The sequence below is a fragment of the Bos indicus genome, chromosome X (genome assembly GCF_029378745.1).
Source record: "Bos indicus isolate NIAB-ARS_2022 breed Sahiwal x Tharparkar chromosome X, NIAB-ARS_B.indTharparkar_mat_pri_1.0, whole genome shotgun sequence".
Lineage (NCBI taxonomy): Eukaryota > Metazoa > Chordata > Mammalia > Artiodactyla > Bovidae > Bos > Bos indicus.
This window is the reverse complement of record NC_091789.1, coordinates 37,537,724-37,560,698: the sequence shown is the minus strand read 5'-3', so window position 1 is coordinate 37,560,698 and position 22,975 is coordinate 37,537,724. Positions and strand designations below refer to the sequence as shown.

Below are 22,975 nucleotides of genomic sequence, written 5' to 3'. Positions count from 1 at the left end.
CATGGACAGAGGAGCTTGGCGGGCTGCAGTCCATGGGGTTGCAAAGAGATGGACACGACTTACCAATTGAGCGTACAGGCACAGGCAACTGAGATCCCACCAGCTGCACAGTCCAAAAAGAAACCCACCATCAAACCCCAAAGACAATAGACCTGTGACTACAGGTTGGAGGGATCAGACAGGTGGGTGTATGGTCAGGGCAAAGGGAACTGGAATGACTTTTCCCTGGGAGCCCAGGGCCAAATGCAGAACCCCCTGTTTGCTCAGCTGGGCCAGAAAGTTCTAGAGAATCCAAGAGGAAGGTCAAGAGAACCAAAGTCTCCCAAAGCAAGCAGGCCTTGGGGGAAAGTTCCATGGTTTCCAAACACACTGAGGCCTTCACAGGTGTTGGGCATCCAGTGGGGGGCAGTCAGAGATGGTCACTCTACTGTATTCAAAGGGTTCCCCACTCCTACCCTACTGCCAGCGCCCACACCAGAAGTCGTCCTGGATTGCTCACAGCCGGCTCACCCACTCGGATGGGTAGGGGACACCATTCTCTCCTGCCTGCCCTGGGGCTGCAAGGAGGCAACAGGGCTCAGAGCTCGGGCCTCTGGCACATTTGCATGAGAATACAGCCCGGCTTGGAGAACTGGACTGGGGTGGCACAGGCTTTCCTCTGGGGCTGGTTGTCCTTGCACATGTGTGTGCAAGGATCTGGAGCAGCACTGTCCCATGGAACCTCCTGCCATGGAGGCAAGGTGGCCTCTCCACGCTGCCCAGTAAGGCGGCTGGCACGTCCACAGTGGTGGTTCCTAAGATGCAGCTGGTATGATGGGGGAACCGACTGTCTCCCTTGGGTTCAAGTCTGAATCACAATTGCCAGTGGCTGCCGCAGCAGATAGCATAGAATGGCGCTCTTGGGTCCAGGGGACTCGCCATGACCCCTGAGCAGGACTGATGTCTCTGTCCACCACCAGCCCAGAACGCTGCCCTGTCCACTCACGGAGATGACCACCGCCCACCAGGGCCCAGACATCACAAGGTGAATGGGTATCCAAGGGCCTGGCATGTCTCCCCAGGGGCCCAGTCAGGTAAGACATGGGAGTCTTACTCTGCACCTGCATGGTGCAGACTTTCCCAGGGGCCAGTTGCCTCAAGAGTGGACACTGAAGGTCCTCTCTCCAAATGCCCCAAAATTCAGCATTACTTACAATATCCAAAAGATGGAAACAACCTAAGTGTTCATTGATGGAGGAATGGACAAAGAAGATGTGATATGTATATATGATGGCATATTAGTCAGCCATAAAGAAGGATGAAATCTTGCCATCTTCAATAACACTGATGGGCCTAGAGAGTAGTGTGCTGAGTGAGATAAGTCAAAGAGAGAAAGAGAAATACCATATGATTTCAGGTATGTGTCAGATGTAAAAAACAATACAAATGAATAAATAAAACAGAAACAGGCTCATAGAAACAAAGAACAAACTGGCCGTTGCCAGAGAAGAGGGAAGTAATGGGGGATGAGAGAAACAGATAAGGGATCCTAAGAGGTACAAACTTCTGGATACAAAATAAATTAGCTGTGTGGGCATAATGTATACATAGGGAATATAGCCAATAACATTATAATATCTTTGTATGGTGACAGGTGGTAACTAGACTTATCATGGTGATAATTTCATAATGTATAGAAATATCCAATCACTATATTGCACACCTGGAAGTAATATGGTATTGTAGGTCATACTTCAGCTTAAAAAATAGGTGGCTTTAGACCGCCTACCTCACACCACACACACAAAAGAAGTCAAAATGGATTAGAAATAAATGTAAGATTAAACTATAAAACTTTCAGAAGAACATATAGGAGAAAATCTTCATGACCTTGGATTAAGCAAAGAGTTCTTAGATACAACATGAAAAAGCACAATTTGCAAAAGAAAAATGATAACTTGAGCTTAACCAGAATTAAAAACCTTTGCTTTTCAAAAGGCATCATTAAAAAATGAAAAAACTAAAAATATTTAAACAATGAAAAGACAAGTCACAGATAGGAAAAAAAAAATTCAAATGATATACCTGATAAAGCACTTGTATCCTAAATATACTTAAAAAATCTTACATCTCAATAATAGGAAGGGAAATAACCTAATTAAAAAAATGGGCAAAATATTAGATAGATATTTCTTCAAAGAACATTTACAAATGGACAAGACAGATGAAAGGATGTTCAATATCTTTACATTAGGGAAATGTACATCAAATCTAAAATGAGATATTACTTTACATCCACAAGGGCAGCTATACATTTTCTAAGAGGAAAAATGACAAAATATTGGTGAGGATGTAGAGAAATTAGAACTTTTATATGGTGCTGGTGGTGCATGTGAATGTAAACAATGTAAAATGATGTGGGTTAGTGGTTGTTAAGGGGGTTGGGATGGTAATGGGGACTAAGTGCACATGGGCAAGAGAGATGCTATTGAGGTGATAGAAATAGCTAACGTTGGATGCAGTGATGGTTGCACCACTTGATAAATTTACTAAAAATCCTTGAAAGTACATGTAAAAGGAGTCAAATTTATGGTGTGTAAATTATATCTCAATACAAAATTTTAAAAACACTTTGGGAAGGAGAGAAAAACAGAAAGTTTGTGTGTTTGATTATTCATTAGGGGTCATACACGCCTCATTGAGCTGCTGTATGTTGTTGATGTTGCTGTTGTGGTTATGGTAGGAGTGAAGATTTTCCCATGAGGACTGAGGGTCAAGCAAGGACTTGAATCCTTTAATACAGTTTTGTAATTAACAGAAAAAGAAAGAGTGTTGCTGGGTTGAAATTCTGAGTAACAGGGGAGGAAAGAGAAGTGAGTGGGTTTACAAAAAATTATTCAGGACGCAGAAGTGGCAAGATTTTGCACTGATCAGATATTAGGAATGAGGAAGAGGATGCCTCGGACTTAGCATGCTTCAAGTTGAATTTCTGTTGTCCTCTCAAACTTACTGTCCTCCTGTGCTGCTCATCTCAGAGTGGATCAGCATCCTGGCACAGAGGAAGTATTCACTGATTGTCTTCGGAGTGACAGTGTGAATGAACAGAGGAAAAATATGGCCAAAGCCTCCACGGGGTCCTGCCAAACAGCCAGTCCTATGTTCACCCACGAGGTCGGCTCAGCAGATGTCTAGCAGAAGTTCCCTCTCACCATGTTGATCACTTGGGAAATCATCAGGTCCCCCATCCTAAAGGACATTCGCATTCATAACCAGTGGCCACTCCTTGTTTAAACCCTGCGGGTGTGGCAGAGACCAGATTTTGCCCAAAGCCTGTAAATTGTCCTGCAAAATTATTTACATGTGGGCAACAGCAGGTGCATGTACAGCCCATATGAGCATGGGGGACATGTGGTGTTGTAGACAGAGGGTCGCAATGGTGCCCAGCTTGTGGATCCGTGTTCACTTTGGCTCCAAGCAGAAAGAGACTCTTCCCATCAGAAGGGTGTATTCACCCAGGGCCTGAGTCCACCCCACCCCACCTCATTGTGACAGGCAGAAAACACAGCTGCCAGAAACACTGCAGAGAATGAGTGATCAGTTAGGATATTTTACTGCTGTTTCCAAAGTTGACAAGCAGAGATACAGAGCTGCTTGTGGTTCCTCATACAGATACTAAAATCAGAAAGTGATCCCTCCCAGTCCACCATTCTTCTAAGAAACCGGGGGACATGCAAAAGACACCCCCAGACTTAACCCACCCTTTGAACATTCCCTTCATCATAATGGTTATGAGATAAAGTATAACATCTTTAAGTATCATGACAGATAAACACATTTACCTCTTGTGGTTGTGAAGATTACAGTGTTTTGCATAATATATGGTTGCCATTATCATTGTCACTAGTTCCTAAATGAGAAGGAATTAGAGGGATAGCATCATGTCCCTCAATAGTGTTTCTAATTCTTTGCCCTTATGCTGCTGCTGTCGCTTCAGTCATGTCCGACTCTGTGTGACCCCATAGATGATAGCCCACCAAGCTCCGCCGTCTCTGGGATTCTCCAGGCAAGAACACTGGAGTGGGTTGCCATTTCCTTCTCCAATGCATGAAAGTGAAGTCGCTCAGTCGTGTCCAACTCTTCGTGACCCCATGGACTGCAGCCTACCAGGCTCCTCCGTCCATGGGATTTTCCAGGCAAGAGTAGTGGAGTGAGTTGCCATTGCCTTCTCCTTTGCCCTTATAGTTAATGCAAAATCAAGTGTAATTTTTAATAGAGTGTTTCCTGAAAATACCAAGCTAAGAGGCAACCCTAAAAGACAACTCTACGGGAATGGCATATGAAAGCATTCCTCCATATGAGAGCTCAGGTCTGTCTTGCAGCGTTTGAGTACACAGCTAAGTCACCCAAATCTTTCCGATTAGACTTTTTGTCAGACCGTGTACAATGCTCATTCAACCCATAAGGTTTTGGAAAATGATTTATCATCTGGTTAAACTCTTTAATGGTAAAGCATTCAGAAGGGCATTCTTTAGAGTTAACATTCAACCAAGGCATTGAATTAATGTTGTTTCCAGTTTTCCCAGCAGGCGGTAAAGTAAGCCTCCTTGGGCTTTGCAGAATTGTTTGCATAACAGAGAGAGATCTGGCCTAACTTCCCCAAGGCCCTGCCCTGCCTCTTGCTAGGTTTCCTGCTCCGGAGGGGCTGAGAAAGGGTACTATCTGGGCAGAAAACATTAGCAAGAAAGAGTCGGTGCTGCAAGGTCCTGCAGACAACCGAATTCCAGCGTGCACTGCACTGCCCAGCCAGGCGAAGCATGGAGATGGGAGGGATTCGCTGAAAGCTGGTCACAGTGAAGGACAGACCCAGGGCGGGGAAGTCTGCTCGAGTTTGAGACTATGTCCTCTGGGCAGCAGTCCCAAAGCGAGGCTGCTGCAGCTCTGCAAGCTGTTCCCAAGCACTGGGTCCAGCAGACCACGCGCTGATCTCCGGGCTCTGGGTCGCGCAAGTGCCTCCCACCGTGTAACGGAAGCCCTGCAGCAAGGCACAAGTGGCCTTCTCCAGTGCCAGGGTGAAGGTAAGTACCACCGCCCTGGGGCCCAAGTAGCCAGGGTGGGGGCGGCCACTCTCTCACTTCCCCGGGCCTGCAAGCCAGCGCCTCGGCCACACCACTCATCGAACCCACCCAGTACACCCCTTCCCCGCTCCATGGGGCGGGACCCACCTGTGCCAGAGGTCGCGACTCCCGATTCAGCCAAGTGGACGAATCGCAAGCGAGGAGAGCCTCGGAAGGCAGCCCTGCGCCCGCCCTTTTGCTTTTGGCCCCGAAACCGGCAGCCCCACGTTCCCCCCTCCCGCGGCGCGAGGCCCCATTACCCGCCCGGAGGCCCCGCCCCTCTCCTTCCGGCCGGAGGGCGGTGCCTCGCGCCGGGCATGCAACTGGTGGCCGCGCGCGCTGGATCTTTGGAATCAGCAGGATGGAGACGGGTCGCTGAGGTCGATTCCTAGCAGATTGGGAACCATCAGTTGCAGACAGCAAAATAGATGGACCCATAAAATGATGCGTGTAAGACCCAGGTCGCCTTGCTTGCCTTTTCAGGACTCCGCCTCGGATGCTCCTATTTCCGGTAGTTTTATTGAGGTTCACTGAATTTACCTTCTTCCAATAGACTCCGCCGCTCTCTTGAGCTTACGTGAACACAGCACTCACTGCTGGCCTCCCACCAACTCTCTTGTTCAGGCGCTCGGTCGTGTTCGATCCTTTGCGACCCCGTGGACTGTGGCACGCCAGGCTTCCCCTCAATTTAGTTGAGCACTTTGAATCCAAGGTCCAGGTACAGTGTTAAGTACAGTGAGCGCTAGAATGGAACGAATCATTAGGAACACACATCTTAGGCACGCAAACACGGAAGAATAGTATACATATGACAAAGAAGGACAAATTAAGCTCACTGAAATACTATGTGTGATGGAAATTCAGGGCAAAGGGAAAAACTGAGAGCAACAAATAACAAATGTCATGTATAGACATTGAAAATGAGAGACTGAGCAGTCTCGTAGTTATTGAACATGCAAATTGTTATTCAAAATGGTAATAGAAAAGGAAAAGGTTTGTAGAAGTCAGGACCAACAAAGGAAAAAAACCCCTTCATACTTTTACCCTGGAATTCTTTCTGCCAAATGCTTTATCCCTAATTGTCTATTTTCAAAATTGCTACTCATTATTTTTGGCTCAATTGAGATACTACCTCCTCTATGAATCCTTCCTTTTCTTTCCTAGGTAAGTGTATATTCTGGTTTTTCATGAGTCCAATGTGACCAATGGTCTCAAGCACAGGCCTCAAGTATAACCACTTATCATTCTGGATTATAGTTTCTCTGTTTGCATGCCTGTGTCCCTCCGTGAGCAGGTAGCTTCTTGAAAGCTGGAAATTCATATTTTTCAAATTTATTTTCAGAGTCCCTAGCCAGAACCTAACAAATCTTGTGTGTAGTGAATATTTGGTGAGCATTATCTAGAACCAGTGAGTAGAAAGAAAAAAGGCTATAGCTAGGATGTGAATTAATGTACATAAGAATACTGAATAATGTGAGATGATAGACTCAGACTCGTGTTTACTCATGCAGCAAACATTACTGAGTGTCGACCAAACTCCAGGTGCAGTATTAACCACTGAGTGTAAGATAGTAAACAAAAACTGGAGAGAGTTCATGCCCTATGGAGTTTAAAGAGCAAATAGGAATTAGCCAGGCAAACAGGAAAAGGAACATTCCAGATGGAAGGAACAGTATGACCAAAGGTCCTGTAATAGGAAAGAGCATGACGATAGCAACTAGAGTGACAAGATCGATAAGGGGAAGTTGAAATCAACAGGTAGAAAGTACCCAGAAAGAGGCCAGAGGTTGATAGATAAAGCCTGTTTAACAGCTGGGGAAAAAGAAGCCATTTGCCTTAATAATAGTAACCGACATTTATTAAATTTACCACCATAGGCCAAAGGCTGAACTAAGTATTTATAACATTTAAGATAGATAATATTATTATCCTTGCTTTAAGGATAAGGATATCTTTGCTTTAAGGATAAGGACACTGGGGCTCAGAGAAATTAAGCAGTTTTACAAGGATCACACAGTAGTTAAGTGTCAGGGCTGACACTGAAACCTAGTTAATCAGGCTCCATGGAAACAGTGAGAGACTTTATTTTCTTGGGCTGCAAAATCACTGCAGATGGTGACTGCAGCCATGAAATTAAAAGATGCTTGCTCCTTGGAATAAAAGCTATGACCAATCTAGACAGCATATTAAAAAGCAGAGACATTACTTTGCCAACAAAGGTCCCTCTAGTCAAAGCTATGGTTTTTCCAGTAGTCATGCATGGATGTGAGAGTTGGACCGTAAAGAAAGCTGAGTGCCGAAGATTTGATGCTTTTGAACTGTAATGTTGGAGAAGACTCTTGAGAGTCCCTTGGACAGCAAGGAAATCCAACCAGTCCATCCTAAAGGAAATAGGTCCTGAATAGTCGTTGGAAGGACTTATGCTGAAGCTGAAGCTCCAATACTTTGGCCACCTGATGTGAAGAGCTGAGTCATTGGAAAAGACCCTGATGCTGGGCAAGATTGAAGGTGGGAGGAGAAGGGGACGACAGAGGACGAGATAGTTGGATGGCATCACCAACTCGATGGACATGAGTTTGAGCAAGCTCCGGGAGATAGTGAAGGACAGGGAAGCGTGGTATGCTGTAGTCCATGGGGTCACAAAGAGTCAGACAAGACTGAGCACAGAGTTAGTTAGTTATGATTCTGTTAGAATTACTTAATTGTTGTTTTCCCTTATTATGATATGTATGTGTTTATGTGAAGCAGCTAACATAGTGTCTAGGACAGAGTGGGAACTTAAAGAACATTTGTTGAATGAGTGAGTTAATGTCTGATTAGTAAGCAATGGTTGTAAATTGCTACAAAATAAGAAATGGAAAAACCAACGGTAATATCTGGGTTATTTTATGTTTTAACCACCCTGGCCTGCCTTCCCTTATGTTGCTAGAACTCACCAGGCTTGTTCCTTCTCTGACTCAAAAAATATAATCTGCTCATCTATTTATCTCCACTTGTACTGCTAATATTTGAGGCCAAGTGTTGGCAATTTTTTTCAAAGGGTCAGATAGTAAATATTTTAGGCTTTGTGGGGCACACGCAGTCTCTGTCTGCCACCATTCAAATCCACATTCATTGACCAAAAGCAGTCACAGGTAATATTTAGATGATGAGCGTGGATATATTCCCATTAACATTTATTTATGAACATAGACAGGAGGCAGAATTAGGCCTGTAGGCCTTAATTTTACAGTTTAGCTTCCATGTGGTGCAGTGGTAAAGAATCCACCCGCAATGCAGGAGACACAGGGGATGTAGGTTCAATCCCTGGGTCAGGAAGATCCCCTGGAGGAGGAAATGGCAACTCATTCTAGTATTCTTGTCTGGGATATCCCATGGACAGGGGAGCCTGGCAGGCTACAGTCCATGGGTTTCCACAAAGTCAGACATGGCTTAGTGATTGAGCATGCATGCATGCTCTAGCCTAAAATGAGCTGTTGTATAGGAATGATGTATGGGAGCCATCATCTTTGGTCAACATCTACATCTTGGTTTTATCAGCATTTTAGTGAAGCCTTCATGCTTTCTAATGCTGTTCATAACCTTGAGAATTGTTGAAAAGTGAATCAAAGTGTGTATTGCAATTTTGAATTTTTGTTCATCAAAATGATCTCTAAAAGAATCAACCATTTTGATTCTTTGAAATAAATTTCTAATTGATTTCAAAGCTTTCAAATTTCTAATCTTTGAAAGGTTAGAAAAGAAATTTCTAATCTTTGAAAGGTTACAAAAGAAAGAAAATGAAGATTCATAATAAAAGTAACTTTTATTATGTAACTTAAAGTGACTTTAGCCAGAAAATAAATATTCTGTACACAGTGCAATGTTGAATTTGGTTGAGGCTTTGGTCTATAACATTAATTCTAGTCTATATACAGAAACACATGAATCCTAAAGGTTTTCAGAAGAAATCGTTTAGGCCATACAAAACTTCCCTCATCTACTGATGGATAAAAATTGGGTAAAAGCTGAAAATTATATTAATTTTGTGTATGAGAATATGAACAGGATATGGACATTTCTGACTCTCATCAGGAATACGGTTCAGCACAAACTTAGTAGCCTGTACAGTAAGTTTTGCACTGTAAAGGCATTTTAGTAGTTTAAAGGCATACATGGGATTCTCCAATGAGAATGCTGCAGTGGGTTGTCATGCCCTCCTCCAGGGGATCTTCCTGACCCAGGGATCGAACTCTGGTCTCCTGCATCTCCTGCACTGCAGACAGATTCTTTATTGCTGAGCCTCCTATATATACATGTTTTTAAACTTTGATGTCCTCCTCTTAATCTGTCTTATGTTGATTTAATTCTTTGTGCAGCCAGAAGAACCCAGAAGGGTAGAAGAAAATCTGTTCCTCCCTCACAACATAGTGATATTGTGCAGGGCCCTGTGGGATTCTGGGGCACAAAGCCTGTGTCCTCCATTTCTTTGATGATAGGAAGCAGCCTTCACTCACCCTCCTTGACCCAATGCGAGTTCCAATGGGCAGATTCAAGCAGTTCTTAATTAGGGAAGGGAGGGGATGCCAGACCAGGGAGAAACGAACAGTCAAGAGCAGCCTTGGGATAGGGTCCTGGTTCCCCTCAAATGGATACACACAACAATATCTTAGATTTGCTTTACAGATATTGAAACTCTCTCAATGTGGGAGCAGTTAGCAATTAACAATTGTATGCTGCCCACAAGCATGTAGACCCCAGGCCAGTTGGACCTGAAGGTTGATGATGCTGACTCCCACTTATTTCACCATCAACCCATCAGAAGAATGTCCACTAGCTGATCACAACCTCCTCTTTGAATAATTACTGTAAAACTTCTCACTGTCTCTCCAAAGTGAGGACACATGGTTTTGGGGGCAGCAGCCCACTATGTCTCCCTTTGCGTGGCAAAGGGATAAAGTTATTCTTTTCTAAAAAAAAAAAAAGAAAAAGGCACAAAAACCTACCTGCAACTAAAGTGAAAGAGAAAAATTTATGAAAAGATAATGGGCTGTCTCACAAAAAGGTAGGAGTGGAACATTCAGAACTTGGAAAGGACAAGGTACAGTTAGGCCTCAAGAATGATCAAAACCAAGGGTTCAAATGTTATTAAGATTCTCTATCATTCTTTAATCTATTCTTCCTCATACATTTATTGGTACACTCTCTTTCTCTCTCTCCCCCCTCTTTTTTTCTCTTCCTTTCTCTACCCCTCTGCCCCTTCTGCCAAAGTTCCTTTTGTTTCTCAAGTCCATGCAACAGGAAATATGATTACTGACACCTCCCTAAATTTCACCCTACAGCTTCAATCACTGGTTGGATCATCAGAGTGATGATCCTTGTAGAATGAGCTTGGGAGTGTTCCTCCCTCTACAAATATTCAGAAGAGTTTCACAAGTCTTCTCTAAATGTATGATAGAATTCACCTGTGGAGCCATGTGGTCCTGAACTTTTGTTTGTTGGAAGATTTTTATTCACTGTTTTTCAATTTCATTACTTGTGGTTGGTCTGTTCATACTTTATATTTCTTCCTGGTTCAGTCTTGGGAGATTGTACCTTTCTAAGAACTTGTCCATTTCTTCCAGGTTGTCCATTTCACTGGCATATAGTTGCTTGAAATAGTCTCTTGTAATCCTTTGTATTTCTGCAGTATCAGTTGTGACTTCTCCTTTTTAATTTCTAATTAGACTGATTTGAACCATCTCCCTTTTTTTCCTGGATGAGTCTGAAAATTTGTTATAAATCCTACAAAGTTTGCCTAGGTACTCAACTAGCACAATTGGCTATATAGTGCTGTACTATAATAGGTTTACAATGCTTTTCACACAAATAATATATTATTTCATTCTTTTTTATGGCTAAGTAGTATTCCATTGTCTATATGAAATACATGCACATCTTCTTTATCCTTTCATCTGTTGCTGGTAGAATATCCCTGTTCTAAAGTAATACACATTGAAGTATTTAAGGGGAAAAGAGGCATGAGGTCAGTGACTTACTCTTAGATGGTTTAGAAAGTAATAATAATACCAAAGATTAAATATATACATACAAATATATCTTTGTAAATATAAATATATACAGAAACATGTATAAACATTTGCATAGAGAGAGAGGAAGAGAGAGAGGGATGAAGTAATAAAGCAAGTATTTGCAAAATGTTAACAATTAGTAAATCTGAGTGAAAGATGTACCCAAGACCCTCATAACTGTTTAGCTTCCTAAATGAAACTTACCTTTAAATGTAAATTATTTCAAAGTAAAAAGTTAAAATTAAATATAATCAAGAAAAAAGTATGTGAAAATATTAGTATAAAATAATGATTCTTCAAGTGTGGTACTGGACTTCTAGGTCCTTATCTATTAGAAAGTTGTTAGAAATGCAAAGTCTCCCATCCTACCCCAGACCTATTGAATAAGAACTCTGGTGTTGGAACTCAGCAACCTGTGTTGTAACAGCTCTCCAGGAATTCTGATATATGGTAAAGTTTGAAAACCACCAGAATAAAAATATCATTAGAATAAAAATGAAACCTTTCTAAATAGCAAAATATATATCAAAAAGTAAAGTGAAATATTTTATGTGCATAATACACACTCACATACACACATATATTCATATGCCAAAACTGAGATCCTCCTCCCAAAGTTACTATTTATAATAGGAACAAAAATTACAAGGTCTATTAAAATAAATCCTATAAAAGATGTAATGTTTTTAGGAAAAGAATTTTAAAGCTTTAGAAACATTTAAAAGACCTAGGTGAATATAAGTTATAATATGTTCATAAGGGAAGATTCATTGTCATAAACTTAGTTACTTTTTTCAAATTATTCTACACATTAAATGAAAATACAATCAAGATATCAATAGAATTTTATTCTTATAGAACTTGACATGCTGATACTAAAATTCATATTATAATTCATGTAGAAGAGAAAATAGATAAAAGGAGTCATGAAACTTCTGAAGAATAAGTATAAAGAACTTATATTAGTAGATAGCAAAATTTACTACAAATCCATAATAATGAAACAGTATAGTATTAAGGCACACATGAGTAGACAAATAACTGATGGAGAAAATAATGAACTTATAAGCAGAATTATGTATAAATCTAATCTTATTATATGACACATAGAGAACAATAAGTCAGTGGGTGAAATGATTGACTCTTCAATAAACAGAGTTAGGATAATTGGCTCTTAGGGAAGCAGATAAATGTAGATCAATACCTCACACCACTCACAGACATTTAAGAATTTATTTTCTGAGTTAAATCCTAATAAAAAGCATATATATGTATATACACACACACAAACACACACACATATATATAGTAAAAGTGAATGGGCTAGATCTATTTTTAACGATATAGATACATCATAAAAACATACAATTAAGTGAAAAAAGTAACTTTTAAAAGGTGTGTCCAATATGAAACCATTTATATATACATGAAGTTGTATATATACATTATATATTACAGTAAGTCTCCTACATATGAATGAGTTCTGTTCTGAGAGCATGTTCATAAGTCCAATTTGTAAGTCCAACAAAGTTAACCTGCTGCTAAGTCACTTCAGTCATGTCCGACTCTGTGTGACCCCGTAGACGGCAGCCACCAGGCTCCCCCATCCCTGGGATTCTCCAGGCAAGAACACTGGAATGGGTTGCCATTTCCTTCTCCAATGCAGGAAAGTGAAAAGTGAAAGTGAAATCACTCAGTCATGTCCGACTCTTAGCGACCCCATGGACTGCAGCCTACCAGGCTCCTCCATCCATGGGGTTTTCCAGGCAAGAGTACTGGAGTGGGGTGCCATTGCCTAGGTACCCAATTAACGCAATCAGCTATATAGTACTGCACTGTAATAGGTTTTTAATACTTTTCACACTAATAATACATAAAATGTAAACAAGCAAAAAAAAAAAGGGAACATTTTTAATCTATAGCACAGCACCTTGAAAAGTGCAGTAGTGCAGTACAACAGCTGGCATCCAGTGAACAGGCAAGGATTACTGACTAGAGGAGGGAGACGAAGTGGGAGATAGTAGAGCTGAAAAGTCAAGAGCAGTAGGAGACAGAGGGTGAGCTGCAATGTCACTCGTGCCTGCATTGATGGGACAGTGTCTGGCTCCTTGCTGGACTCAATTCTATCCACCCTCTTGAAGAAACAATCCATTGAAACATGTAAAATATCATGTAAGAAACGAGTTGCCAGTCCAGGTTCATTACACGATACTGGATGCTTGGGGCTAGTGCACTGGGACAACCCAGAGGGATGGTAGGGGGAGGGAGGAGGGAGGAGGGTTCAGGATGGGGAACACATGTATACCTGTGGCGGATTCATTTTGATATTTGGCAAAACTAATACAATTATGTAAAGTTTAAAAAAAAAAAAAAAGAATCTTATCCAAAAAAAAAAAAAAAAAAAAATGAAGCAGGACAAAGGCTCACTGAATTCTGCCAACAGAATGCAGAGTTCAGTTCAGTTCAGTCACTCAGTCGTGTCTGACTCTTTGCGACCCCATGAATTGCAGCACAACTAGGACTCCCTGTCCATCACCAACTCCCGGAGTTCACTCAAACTTATGTCTATCGAGTCAGTGATGCCATCTAGCCATCTCATCCTCTGTCATCCCCTTTTCCTCCTGCCCCCAATCCCTCCCAGCATAAGAATCTTTTCCAATGAGTCAACTCTTCACATGAGGTGGCCAAAGTATTGGATTTTCAGCTTTAGGATCATTCCTTCCAAAGAACACCCAGGGCTGATCTCCTTTAGAATGGACTGGTCGGATCTCCTTGCAGTCCAAGGGACTCTCAAGAGTCTTCTCAAACACCACACTTCAAAAGCATCAATCCTTCCGCACTCAGCTTTCTTCACAGTCCAACTCTCACATCCATACATGACCACTGGAAAAACCATAGCCTTGACTAGACAGACCTTTGTTGGCAAAGTAATGTCCCTGCTTTTCAATACGCTATCCAGGTTGGTCATAACTTTCCTTCCAAGGAGTAAGCGTCTTTTAATTTCATGGCTGCAATCACCATCTGCAGTGATTTTGGAGTCCCCCAAAATAAAGTGTGACACTGTTTCCACTGTTTCCCCATCTATTTGCCATGAAGTGATGAGACCAGATGCCATGATCTTAGTTTTCTGAATGTTGAGCTTTAAGCCAGCTTTTTCACTCTCTTCTTTCACCTTCCTCAAGAGGCTTTTTAGTTCCTCTTCACTTTCTGCCATAAGGATGGTGTCATCTGCATATCTGAGGTTATTGATATTTCTCCCGGCAATCTTGATTCCAGCTTGTGCTTCCTCAAGCCCAGCGTTTCTCATGATGTACTCTGTAAATAAGTTAAATAAGCAGGGTGACAATATACAGCCTTGATGTACTCCTTTTCCTATTTGGAACCAGTCTGTTGTTCCATGTCCTGTTCTAACTGTTGTTTCCTGACCTACATATAGGTTTCTCAAGAGGCAGGTCAGGTGGTCTGGTATTCCCATCTCTTTCAGAATTTTCCACAGTTTATTGTGATCCACACAGTGAAAGCCTTAGGCATAGTCAATAAAGCAGAAATCTTTTGCTTAGGCCAGTGTTATCTACTAGCTCTAGGGTATTCTATTTTTACCCTCTTCCATGTTCCATGATTTAGGATTATCCATGTTATAAAGTTCCAGGAGCCCAGGCATACTTATGAAGAATTTGTTCTTTAAGTGTCTTTCAAATACAAAAAGTAGGGCATCATAAACAGTGAGCTATTAGGAACCCTAATGCAGTACTGGCTCCATTCCAATGATTTGCTTTTGGAGATAAACAACCTAGATCATACAAATAATAAAGCGATTCTTTTTGAGCTTTAAGTACCTACTGAATAATTTCTAATGTGTCTCTAAATAATCATCAATGGCTTTTATAGAGTTGTTGTTGTTCAGTAGCCCGTCATGTCCAACTCTTTGTGACCACATGGACTGCAGCATGCCAGGCCTCTCTGTCCCTCACCATCTCCTGAAGTTTGCCCAAGGTCATATCCATTGCATTATGGAGTTACCTTTAAGCTAATTTGCTTTTGTCTTCTTTTCTCATCCTTTCTCTATTTTTATATTTCTATTCCTTCACATAATGCAATCCATTTTAAATACTTATACTATTATACTCCTCAGTGATCTTCCACAAAACCTTTTAAATTTTTCCATGGACCTCCCACTCCCGACATTCTAAACCTTGAACTATTTAAGATGTGCAATTTATGTAAATCAAATTATTATTCTATATTTTTACCTGTATCTTAAGAAACTGACTTTAAACTCACACCCGCCAGAAAGATGAATCATAAGTATATTTATAATCCCTGTGCTGATACATAGGAAAAGAAATGCAAGAAAGCAAAATGGCTGTCTGAGGAGGCCTTACAAATAGCTATGAAAAGAAGAGAAGTGAAATGCAAAGGAGAAAAGGAAAGATATAAGCATCTGAATGCAGAGTTCCAAAGAACAGCAAGGAGAGATAAGAAAGCCTTCCTCAGCGATCAATGCAAAGAAATAGAGGAAACCTCAGTGATCAATGCAAAGAAATAGAGGAAACTTCAGCGATCAATGCAAAGAAATAGAGGAAAACAACAGAATGGGAAAGACTAGAGATCTCTTCAAGAAAATTAGAGATACCAAGGGAACATTTCATGCAAAGATGGGCTCGATAATGGACAGAAATGGTAGGGACCTAAGAGAAGCAGAAGGTATTAAGAAGAGGTGGCAAGAATACAAAGTACTGTACAAAAAAGAGCTTCATGACCCAGATAATCACGATGGTGTGATCACTCACCTAGAGCCAGACATCCTGGAATGCGAAGTCAAGTGGGCCTTAGAAAGCATCACTATGAACACAGCTAGTGGAGGTGATGGAATTCCAGTTGAGCTATTTCAAATCCTGAAAGATGGTGCTGTGAAAGTGCTGCACTCAATATGCCAGCAAATTTGCAAAACTCAGCAGTGGCCACAGGACTGGAAAAGGTCAGTTTTCATTCTAATCCCAAAGAAAGGCAACACCAAAGAATGCTCAAACTACTGCACAATTGCACTCATCTCATGCCCTAGTAAAGTAATGCTCAAAATTCTCCAAGCCAGGCTTCAGCAGTGCATGAACCATGAACTTCCTGATGTTCAAGCTGGTTTTAGAAAAGGCAGAGGAACCAGAGATCAAATTGCCAACATCCGCTGGATCATGAAAAAAGCAAGAGAGTTCCAGAAAAACATCTATTTCTGCTTTATTGACTATGCCAAAGCCTTTGACTGTGTGGATCACAATAAACCATGGAAAATTCTGAAAGAGATGGGAATACCAGACCACCTGATCTGCCTCTTCAGAAACCTGTATGCAGGTCAGGAAGCAACAGTTAGAACTGGATGTGGACCAACAGACTGGTTCCAAATAGGAAAAGGAGTATGGCAAGGCTGTATATTGACACCCTGCTTATTTAACTTATATGCAGAGTACATCATGAGAAACGCTGGCCTGGAAGAAGCACAAGTTGGAATCAAGATTGCTGGGAGAAATATCAATAACCTCAGATATGCAGATGACACCACCCTTATGGCAGAAAGTGAAGAAGAGCTAAAGAGCCTCTTGATGAAAGTGAAAGAGGAGAGTGAGAAAGTTGGTTTAAAGTTCAACATTCAGAAAACTAAGATCATGGCATCTGGTCCCATCACTTCATGGAAAATAGATGGGGAAACAGTGGAAACAGTGTCAGACTATTTTTTTGTACTCCAAAATCACTGCAGATGGTGATTGCAGCCATGAAATTAAAAGACACTTACTCCTTGGAAGGAAAGTTATGACCAATCTATATTGAAAAGCAGAGATATTACTTTGCCAACAAAGGTCCATCTAGTCAAGGCTATGGTTTTTCCAGTGGTCATGTATGGATGTGAGAGCTGGACTGTGAAGAAAGCTGAGTGTGGAAGAATTAATGCTTTTGAAGTGTGGTGTTTGAGAAGACTCTTGAGGGTCCCTGGGACTGCAAGGAGATCCAACCTGTCCATTCTAAAGGAGATCAGTCCTTGGTGTTCATTGGAAGGACTGATGATGAAGCTGAAACTCCAATACTTTGGCCACCTCATATGAAGAGTTGACTCATTGGAAAAGACTCTGATCTGGGAGGGATTGGGGGCAGGAGGAGAAGGGTACCACAGAGAATGAGATGGCTAGATGGCATCACTGACTCGATAGACATGAGTTTGAGTTTATTCCGGGAGTTGGTGATGGATAGGGAGGCCTGGTGTCCTGCAATTCATGGGGTCGCAAGCAGTTGGACACGACTGAGTGACTGAACTAAACTGAACTGAATGCTGATACATTATTTGCTAATCACAGTAAAGACAACACTACTGGTGTAACTAATGGCTAGACGTATTTAACATTACAAAAAATTTTCAAATGAAACTCCACATAAAACACTTAAATTTACAATGAGAATATCTAGACATTCCTCAGTAAATTGAATCACAGTGTGAATGCAAATGTGTAGATTATTATTCTAAATGAATTGGATATCACATATTTGCATGCTCAGTGAATTGAGTTCTCACACATACTAAATTAGTGAAGAAGGTAAAATAGCATAGTGTAGAAAGCACTTGATTAGGAGTCACGAGAATTAGTTCTCGTTTTGGCTCTGTTACTAACTAGCTATGTATTTTTGAGGAAGTACCATAATATCTGTTGGCTTCAGAATTATCTGTGAAATGGAGAAGTTATGGTAGAAAATTCCTTTTATTTGCATTTTGTTTCACAGTTTAAAAAATTCATTTGTAAGATCTATCTTGTCTGACCTCAAAACAATCTATGAATTAGGCAGAGTGGGTATGATTTTTCCTATTTTACAAATTAGGAGCGGTTTGGCAAAAAGACTTGGTCAAGGTCACAAAGAATCAGATCTAGAGTCTTTCTTTTTCAATGTTCTTTCCATACTACTATACTGGCCCTTTAAAGCCCTTTAGGCTTCCCAGGCAGCTCAGTGGTAAAGAATCTACATGCCAGTCTAGGAGACACAGGTTCGATCCCTGTGTCAGGAAGATCCCCTGGAGGAGAAATGGCAACTCACTCCAGTATTCTTGCTTGAGAAATCCCATGGACAGAGAAGCCTGGTGGGATACAGTCCATGGTATTGCAAAGAGTTGAACACTACTGAGTGAGCATGCTCATGGGGGCCAGATGCACTGATCATCCTCAAACAAGAGTTTCCTGAGGCAAGCTGTACCAATTACTAGTCCATGATCTTTGCTTAAAACATCTTGAGGAAGCTTCCATAAGCCACTTATCCTTATCCATCAGAGGGCAGACTGAATGAAAACCACAATCACAAAAAACTAGTCAAACTGATCACATGGACCACAGCTTTGTCAAACTAAATGAAACTACGAGCCATGCCATGTAGAGCCACCCAAGATGGACGGGTCATAGTGGAGAGTTCTGATAGAACGTGGTCCATTGGAAAAGGAATGGCAAACCTGATCAGTATTCTTGCCTTGAGAACCCCCTGAGCAGTATGAAAAGGCAAAAAGATATGACACTGAAAGATGAACTCCCCAGGTTGGTTGGTACCCAATATGCTACTGGAAAAGAGTGGAGAAATAACTCCAGAAAGAATGAAGAGATGGAGTCAAAGTGAAAACAATGCCCAACTGTGGATGTGACTGGTGATGGAAGTAAAGTTTGATCCTGTAAAGAACAATATCTTAGGAACCTGGAGTGTTAGGTTCATGAATCAAGGTAAATTGGAAGTGGTCAAACAGGAGATGGCAAGAGTGAACATTGACATTTTAGGAATCAGTGAACTAAAATGGACTGGAATGGACGAATTTAATTCAGATGAACATTATATCTACTGCTATGGGCAAGAATCTCTTAGAAGAAATGGAGTAGCCCTCATAGTCAACAAAAGAGTCTGAAATGCAGTACTTGGGTGCAGTCTCAAAAATGACAGAATGATTTCTGTTTGTTTCCAAGACAAACCATTCAATATCACAGTAATCCAGGTCTATGCCCCAACCACTAATGCCAAAGAAGCTGAAGTTGAACGGTTCTGTGAAGACCTACAAGACCTTCTAGAACTAACACCATAAAAAGGTGTTCTTTTCATCTTAGGGAACTGGAATGAAAAAGTAGGAAGTCAGCAGATACCTGAAGTAACAGGCAGGTTTGGCCTTGAAGTACAAAATGAATCAGGGCAAAGGCTAACAGAGTTTTGCAAAGAGAATTCACTGGTCATAGCAAACACCCTCTTCCAACAACACAAGAGACAACTCTATACATGGACATCACCAGATGGTCAATACCAAAATCAGATTGATTATATTCTTTGTAGCCAAATATGGAGAAGCTCCATATAGTCAGCAAAAACAAGACCAGGAGCTATCTGTGGCTCAGATTATAAACTGCTTATTGCCAACTTCAGACTTAAATAGAAGAAAGTGGGAAAACCATTAGACGATTCAGGTTTGACCTGAATCAAATCCCTTATGATTATACATTGGAAGTGACAAATAGATTTAGGGGATTAGATCTGACAGACAGAATGCCTGAAGAACTATGGATGGAGGTTCATGACATTGTACAGGAGGCAGTGATCACAACAAATTGTGGGAAATTCTTAAAGAGATAGGAATACCAAATCACCTTACCTGCCTTCTGAGAAATCTGTATGCACCTCAAGAAGCAACAGTTAAAACCAGACATGGAACAATATAAATTGGGAAAGAAGTACATCAAGGCTGTATATTGTCACCTTGCTTATTTAACTTATATGCAGAGTACCTCATGCAAAATGCCAGGCTGGATGAAACACAAGCTAGAATCAAGATTGCTGGGAGAAAAGTTAATAACCTCTGGTATACAGATGACACCGCCCTTATGGCAGAAAGTGAAGAGGAACTAAAGAGCCTCTTGATGAAAGTGAAAGAGGTGAGTTTAAAAGCTGGCTTAAAACTCAACATTCAAAAAATGAAGATCATGGCATCTGGTTCCATTAGTTCAGTTCAGTCGCTCAGTCGTGTCCAACTCTTTGCGACCCCATGAATCACAGCACTCCAGGCCTGTCTGTCCATCATCAACTCCCGTAGTTCACTCAAACTCATGTCTATCGAGTCAGTGATGCCATCCAGCCATCTCATCCTCTGTCGTCCCCTTCTCCTCCTGCCCCCAATCCCTCCCAGCATCAGGGTCTTTTCTAGTGAGTCAACTCTTCACATGAGGTGGCCAAAGTATTGGAGTTTCAGCCTTAGCATCATTCCTTCCAAAGAACACCCAGGGCTGATCTCCTTTAGAATGGACTGGTTGGATCTCCTTGCAGTCCAATGGATTCTCAAGAGTTGTCTCCAACACCACAGTTCAAAAGCATCAATTCTTCCACACTCAGCTTTCTTCATAGTCCAACTCTCACATCCATACATGACCACTGGAAAACACAGTTAATGGCAAATATATGGGGAAATGATGGAAACAGTGACAGACTTTTCTTGGGCTCCAAAATCACTGCAGATGGTTACTGCGGCCATGAAATTAAAAGACACTTGCTCCTTGGAAGAAAAGTTATGACCAACCTAGACAGCATGTTAAAAAGCAGAGGTATTACTTTGCCAATAAAGGTTCGCCTAGTCAAAGCTATGGTTTTTCCAGTAGTCATGTATGGATGTGAGAATTGGACCAGAAAGAAAGCTAGCACCAAAGAATTGGTGCTTTTAAACTGTGGTGTTGGAGAAGACTTTTGAGAGTCTCTTGGACTGCAAAGAGATCCAACCAGTCAATCCTAAAAGACATCAGTCCTGAATATTCATTGGAAGGACTGATGCTGAAGCTAAAGCTCCAATACTTAAGCCACCTGATGCGAAGAACTGACTCATTGCAAAAGACCCTGATGCTGGGCAAGATTTTACTCAGGAGGAGCAGGGGACGATAGAGGATGAGATGGTTGGATGGCATCACCAGGAGTTGGTGATGGACAGAGAACCATGACGTGCTACAGTCCATGGAGTTGCAAAGAGTCAGACATGACTGAGCAACTGAACTGAACTGAACTGATCTTTGCTTCCATAGCAACATTTTCCTTTCATATAACACACTTGACACACTCCATGCCAACCATATTCCCACCTTCTGTGGCCTTGGAAGCTGCAGAGATAACCTGCTGAGTGTGATACTTTAAAGCTTGGGGCTTTGGAATGTCGAATTAAGAGACAGAGAGAAATGATGGGCTGGGAAGAGGAAGACAGTTGCTTATTTTAAGTGGTTTTCACTCCAGGCTGCTCATAATTTAAGCAGTAATATTTTAGCCTGATAACGTTTTTGTTAATCACTCTCTCCCCTGAGTCATTCTGATCCCTGAGGCAGGGAGCCAGTTTCTTCCACAGAAAGGTTATTGCTTCTCTTAATATTCTGGGGAATGGGGATATCTTGAGGGCTGGTGAGGGAGAAGGAAGAGCATGCCAAAGAAAGAAAGTGAAAGTGAAGTCGCTCAGTCATGTCCGACTCTTTGGGACCCCATGGACTGTAGCCTACCAGGCTCCTCCTTTCATGGGATTCTCCAGCCAAGAGTACTGGAGTGGGTTGCCATTTCCTTCTCCAGGGGACCTTCCCGACCCAGGGATCGAACCTGGGTCTCCCGCATTCCAGGCAGATGCTTTAACCTCTGAGCCACCAGGGAAGCCCAGAGCATGCCAAGTGCTAGGACAAATAATTCTCTGTCTTCTAATGGGTGTCATTTCCAAGTCTTAACAATTATCCAACAATTTAATTCAAACGTTTGTTTTGAGCAGATATCCAGCGTCCCTATCCATCTGCCTATCCATATCTATGTCTCTATCTATCTATCTATTATCACTCTGCCTATCCGTGCTGTATTCTGTTAGACCATAGAATGCAAATATGAAACCTCAAGACAGTTTCTTTCCTTAAGGACCTCATGTCATGAGCACAAAACATGACGATGAGCATGATGTGTTTTCAAACTACTGCCTGTATAAAACTCTGTTTTCTTCTTTGCTCACTACATATGAAGTTGATTTGAAAAGATATTGGTATTGCTTCTGTGAAAAGCATTTGTTGGTTTTAGTAAATTCTGCATCGTATTTTCCAAAGGGAACATTGCAGTGGGAGAGGTTTCTGGCCGAAGTTTGTTAGAAGTGCTGCCAAAGTGTGAAATCAGCCAAGGTTTCTTTGGTGCCCTTCCAACCTCCCTTACTACTGGCTCTCAAATCTTCAGTGCCTTCAAACTGTCCCCCACTTTTCCAAGCCTTCTTCCAATTGCATCTCACCCAGATATGCCTTACTTAGGAGGTTCTTGGTTTGAGTTTTCCTATTTAGTCTTTTGCTGGTCAAAATGTATCTATACTCTTTTTCAGAAGACTTGGAGAGACTAACCCGCTGGAGATACACACTGGTTCAAGATATATTTAAGTAGAGGGAAGCGCTATTTGCCTCTGTTTAATTCTACTATCCATGCATGAAGGATGGGGTTTCTTCTCCTTGCACCAGATCATTAGAAAAGTAGCCTATCCCATTGGTTTTCTTTACCATCTTTCTCTAAGTCCAATTCCATAGTAGTTATGTTTATTAATACTTTGCTTCAAGTTTCTATATTCTGTTATTTTAGGTGCTGTAATTTAGAAAGAACACTGGATTCATTTGTAGTGACAACTCTAATAATGACCTACACAATTTATTTATCATAGTTGAAAGGAAACCAGAGTTCATGTTGTACAGTGGTTCCTAATTTTGTTTTGCATCATGATACAAATAGAAGATAATATTTGTATATCTGACTGGGGCATACAGGTAAGTCTTCTTGGAGCTAGAAGCAACCAAAGCC

General features: G+C 41.5%; 2 protein-coding genes and 1 non-coding gene across 3 annotated transcripts in view; 1 reads left to right on the top strand and 2 right to left on the bottom strand.

Moving 5' to 3' along the window:
* Nucleotides 1-5,345, bottom strand: part of TMLHE (trimethyllysine hydroxylase, epsilon) — a 52,964-nt gene extending 47,619 nt beyond the window's left edge. The window contains exon 1 of the mRNA XM_070784358.1: nucleotides 5,202-5,345. The gene's annotated coding sequence lies outside the window, so the exon portion shown is untranslated. The remainder of the gene's footprint in view (nucleotides 1-5,201) is intronic.
* SPRY3 (sprouty RTK signaling antagonist 3) overlaps nucleotides 4,618-22,975 on the top strand; it is a 109,677-nt gene continuing 91,319 nt past the window's right edge. The window contains exon 1 of the mRNA XM_070784359.1: nucleotides 4,618-5,054. The gene's annotated coding sequence lies outside the window, so the exon portion shown is untranslated. The remainder of the gene's footprint in view (nucleotides 5,055-22,975) is intronic.
* On the bottom strand, nucleotides 21,740-21,811 carry TRNAS-GGA (transfer RNA serine (anticodon GGA)). The gene has a single exon. It is a non-coding gene; the product is annotated as a tRNA-Ser (tRNA).